The following is a 5,800-nucleotide window of genomic DNA, read 5'->3' as shown; positions in this document are numbered from 1 at the left end:
GACTCTAATTAGGGAAGAAACTGGAGAACCTGTTTTAGAAGGTAAATACATACTGCGTAAACTCATGCTAATATACAACTTGTAAATCAGGAATACACAGTTTCAAAGGTCAACTTGAAGAGAGATAGTTACTCAAAGCTCCTTACAAAATGCAGAGACTTTACGTATACATTATATTCAAACAGTCCAGAGTAAGCTATAACAGAAAACTAGACCATAGGTAGATGTATCCATTAATGGCTAGAAGAAAAAGATTTAAGTCTTTCAAAGTTGTAATTTTCGAGACTCCCGAACCTATGCTCTTTCAGGGTACAGTCCACCAGATACAGGATGAGAATATAGTGAAGGCTTTGAGTGAACTTCAAATAAGGCCTTTATGAGAGAGACATTTCCAAAGGCTAAATTAATCAAGTATTTTATTTTCCCAGGAGAAATGTAGTTAAATTATTAATCATGTCAAACCTATAAAGAATTGGTCATCAAGGCTCCTTCTACTAAATTATCTCAGACCAAGGAATATTCCACATTTAAATACCTCTCATCAGAGTACCTTGTCATCTCTTACATTTTCCAATGTATCATCAAAGCTTTCTAGGATTCTAAATATGGTTGCTTATTTCAATGAGAGGCTAATCATCAGAGTAACTTTTTTTTTTTAATGTGGGAAGCATCATCCACAGAGTTCTTTACTACATCAGGAATCCAGGTGGAAAGAGGGAAATAGGAAATCAGACCTTCCAATAGAACCTTCTCAGTTAACCTCATCAGTGCAGCTGTGGTTAAGAAAAGGGACAGGATACACAGTGCCACACACTATGAACAGTGCACAGGGTTAGCTCTCATAAGGTTGACTAGCAATGCAAGACCACAACACAAGGATTCTCTGGTCCTTCATTGCTACTCCATGAATAGAAGTGCTTTTGCTGCAGAGCTTGACCTGCTGGTGGAGGGAATGCAGTCCTATGCCATTTGACAAGTTCATGAGCTAGCTAAGGAGTGAAAGGGTGACACCCAGCTTTCTACATTACAAAGGATCTCCTGCTCCAGGAAATAGCTTCAGTGTTACTCAGTATCTTGTGATGTCAACACTGCTGACTTCAGCCAGAAGCTTTGCTTTCCTTCCTAGTCCTCACTATCAATCCACCAAAATTAAAATGTGGGAAGGGAGACATATGAGCTCTGAGACTAAAGATGAGTATTTCCTCAGGAACACAAACCCATATTTTTCCTACCCCAGATTTAATAAATAATTTTAAAAAAACACACCATACTCTGACTTCTCTGTTTTAACACTTTTGAGCTGTTTCACTGACCCCTGAAAAAAGGTATTTCTTGATGTTGGTCTCTCTGGCAGAAAGACATTTTTCAGAATGCCAAGAGGTTATGAACTTTTGTGTCTGTCCAACATTCTATAATAAATAATGACCACTGTTTTCTTCCCCTGATACTTCATACTACAGCAGTCTTTCACAGAAAGTTTTTCTTCATGGCACACTGAGAAAATCATGATACCTATACTACATAATGGACAAATTGGGATGAGTTTTGAAATAGTCAGAGGGAAATGGTGTAAAAATTAATTACATGTTCTAACAAAAACAAATTATTAATAATGGGCACATTTACTTGTGTATTTATATAACTTATAAATAACTTTTATAAGTTATATAACTTATAAATAACTTTTATAAGTTATATAACTTATAAATAACTTTTATAAGTTATATAACTTATAAATAACTTTTATAAGTTATATAACTTATAAATAACTTTTATAAGTTATATAACTTATAAATAACTTTTATAAGTTATATAACTTATAAATAACTTTTATAAGTTATATAACTTATAAATAACTTTTATAAGTTATATAACTTATAAATAACTTTTATAAGTTATATAACTTATAAATAACTTTTATAAGTTATATAACTTATAAATAACTTTTATAAGTTATATAACTTATAAATAACTTTTATAAGTTATATAACTTATAAATAACTTTTATAAGTTATATAACTTATAAATAACTTTTATAAGTTATATAACTTATAAATAACTTTTATAAGTTATATAACTTATAAATAACTTTTATAAGTTATATAACTTATAAATAACTTTTATAAGTTATATAACTTATAAATAACTTTTATAAGTTATATAACTTATAAATAACTTTTATAAGTTATATAACTTATAAATAACTTTTATAAGTTATATAACTTATAAATAACTTTTATAAGTTATATAACTTATAAATAACTTTTATAAGTTATATAACTTATAAATAACTTTTATAAGTTATATAACTTATAAATAACTTTTATAAGTTATATAACTTATAAATAACTTTTATAAGTTATATAACTTATAAATAACTTTTATAAGTTATATAACTTATAAATAACTTTTATAAGTTATATAACTTATAAATAACTTTTATAAGTTATATAACTTATAAATAACTTTTATAAGTTATATAACTTATAAATAACTTTTATAAGTTATATAACTTATAAATAACTTTTATAAGTTATATAACTTATAAATAACTTATAAAACTTCCAAAGGAAATCTTAAAACAAATTTAATGAGAAACTTGAGTTTGTTTTCATGATGATAATTTTTTTAACATTTGTAATGTCTACGCACAATTTCTGATCAAGATATCTTAATAACACATCTTCAAATTCTTGGTAGTTACCATGATAAGAAACTTTTTTCCACACATGATAGAAAATTGCAGAATATTTTTTGTTTTATTTAGCTGTGAATGAACACTTCTTTTTCTGCACTAACATGATTTTGGTTAGTTCCATCTCTTATCATTGTACTTTAGAGTTTGATTATTCTTCAATATTAATAGTTCTTCCTTGTCTTTCACTGACATATAAAATATTATAAAATTGTGTGATAATTCAAATGTATTTATATTCCTTTAGAAGTTTTTCAGATTAAATATTTTAAGAGACTTCCAGTTTCAGCTCTGACATGTAAAGAGATTAGGAGTCATCACCCCCAACCTTAACAAGAAAAAGCTGGACAAACTGAAAATCAGTGACTGTTTTTGGACTCATCACAGAACTATACATCACTAGACAAACCAAAACCCCAAAATATGAAAAGACATGTGTACCTAAAGACACACAGGATAGACCTGCTTACCTGGAACCAAAGCCCCTGGAGCCATATACTGATAATTTTGAGGAATTGCTGGAAGCGACTAATCCTAGTTTGTGGAATATGGCAACAAAATGAAGTAAAAGTTACACAGTTTGGAAATGAAGTAACATAAACCATCTTTATTTAAAGATGGCATGATTTTCAATGTAACAATTCCCAAAGAATCTACAACAGCCTCCTTTAAGTAATAAGCAAGAAATATCAAATTCACATGATACAAGGTCAACATACAGAAGTCAATTGCTTTACTTTACACCGGCATTGGACAATTGGCATTTGAAATTTAAAAAGCAATATCATTTACAATAGCATCCCAAAATTGAAGCACTTTGGTATAAAGACCATATATTCTGTGCTTATGGGTTAGAAGACTCAAAATTATTAAGATACCAGTTTTTCCTAACTTGACTTCAATCCTAATCAAAATTCTGGTAGGCTATTCTGTAGATATTGACAAACTTATTTAAAATTTATACAAAAAAGCAAAGGATCTAAAATGGCCAACACAATACTGAAGAACAAAGTTGAAAAACTTATACTACCTAATTTCAATACTTATTACAAAGCTACAGTAATCAAGACAGCATGTTACTGGAGAAAGAGCAGACACATAAATCAGTGGGACAGAAGAGAAGGTCTAGAAATAAAACCATATACATATATAAACTGATTTTGACAAAGGTGCGAAGGCAATTCAATGGGAAAAGGATAGTCTTTTCAAGAAATGGTGTTGGAACTGTAGATTAGATAGACTACATCTATTACGCACCTGACGAGCTCGGATTTTAAGACGCTAGCCTGCCGATGCTCCCAGCTGATTAAAGCCACTCCCTTCACTATCTCGGTGTCTGAGAGGTTTTGTCTGTGGCTCATCCTGCTACAGAACCTTTAGATATTCATATGTGAAAAAGAAAAAAAAACCTTAGACACAGACTTTACACAAAAATATTTGCCAAATATATCTGATAAAGGACTTTTATACAAAATATATAAATATTTAAAACTCAACAATAAGAAAAAACAAAAAGTAGGCAAGAGTTTAAATAGACACCTCATCAAAGAAAATCTACAAATGGCAAATATGCAAATGGGATGATATTCAACCTTATTTGTTATTAGAGAAATGTAAAATAAAACAATGAGATATCACTACACAAGTAGCAGAATAACTACGGTCTAAAAATTGACAATAGCAATTGCTGGAGGAGATATAGAACAAGAACTCTCAGCCATTGTTGGTGGAAATGCAAATGATATGACCACATTGGAAGACCATTTAGTAGTTTCTTACAATACCAAACATATTCACCATACAATCCAGCAGTCGTGTTCCTCATTACTTACCCAACTGATCTGAAAACACTTCCACTTAAAAATCTGTACTCCAGGTTAATAGCAGCTTTCATTCACAGTTGCCAAAAATGATGAGCGGCCAAAATGTTATTTAATAGGCGAATGGATAAACAAAGTACAGTATATCTATATAATGGAATATTATTTAATAATTAAAAATAATCTATCAAGCCATGTGAATAACAAAGCTGAATCTTAAATTTATACTTCTAGTGAAAGAAGTCAGTTTGAAAAGGCTAGATACGCTATAATTATATTTACATGATATCCTTAAAAAAAGGCAAAACAATAGAGATAGTAAACAGATCAGTGGTTGCAAGAGTTTGGAGGGAGGGGGAGGGCTAAATCAAGGAATTTTATAGGGTGGTGAAACTCTTCTGTGCGGTGCTGTAATAGTAGATACGTGACATTATATATTTGTCAAAATCATAGAACTTCACAGCACACAGAGTGGACCCTAATAGACGCAAATTTTAAAAATCTTTTAGGGGGCTGGACATGATGGCTTGTGCCTGTACTTCCAGCACTTTGAGAGACCAAGGCAGGAAGATCACTAGATGCCAGGGTTTGACACTAGCCTGGGTATATAGTAAGACCTCTTCTTTAAAAAAAAAAATTAAATTAAATTAAATTAAATTATCTGGATGTGGTGACATGTGCCTGTAGTTCTAGCTACTTGGGAGGCTGAGGTGCAGAATTGCTGGAGCCCAGGAGTTCAAGGCTACATAACATGGGCTATGATTGTGCCACTGCACTCTACCCTGGGCAACAGAGCAAACCTTGTCTCTAAAAAAATAAAAATTAAAAATAAAAGTAAATCATTTAGGAGGTTGAAGGATCCTAAGCCAAAATACAGATGGGGACAAAATAACATAACTGTATCACAAGTATATGAAGTAATCTCAGAAGAAGCTTGGTGAAAATGAGGCTCACCTAAGTAATTTTGGAAGTGAGCAGAAATTGTAAGACTAAAATCAAAAGGGACAGTACATAAACACTATACTACAGATGATAACATTGTTTCCCTCCACAGGGGCACAGTTTAACATTCTACAACCATTATAAATCTGTACTGCACTTGAACAGTAAAGTCCATGGCTGGCAGATGGTGGGAAGCCAGGTTTCTTAACGTTGGAATGGAAGCAAGGGGAGAAGACTAAAATCATCCACGGAGTAATATAACAGAGCTAGAGACCTCAGGATAAACTCGTATTCTGCTTAATATAGGTACAGATAGAAATAGTTATATATAAATACATGGGTT

This window comes from Pan troglodytes, chromosome 6, assembly GCF_028858775.2.
Source record: "Pan troglodytes isolate AG18354 chromosome 6, NHGRI_mPanTro3-v2.0_pri, whole genome shotgun sequence".
NCBI lineage: Eukaryota > Metazoa > Chordata > Mammalia > Primates > Hominidae > Pan > Pan troglodytes.
This window is presented reverse-complemented; position numbering follows the sequence as displayed.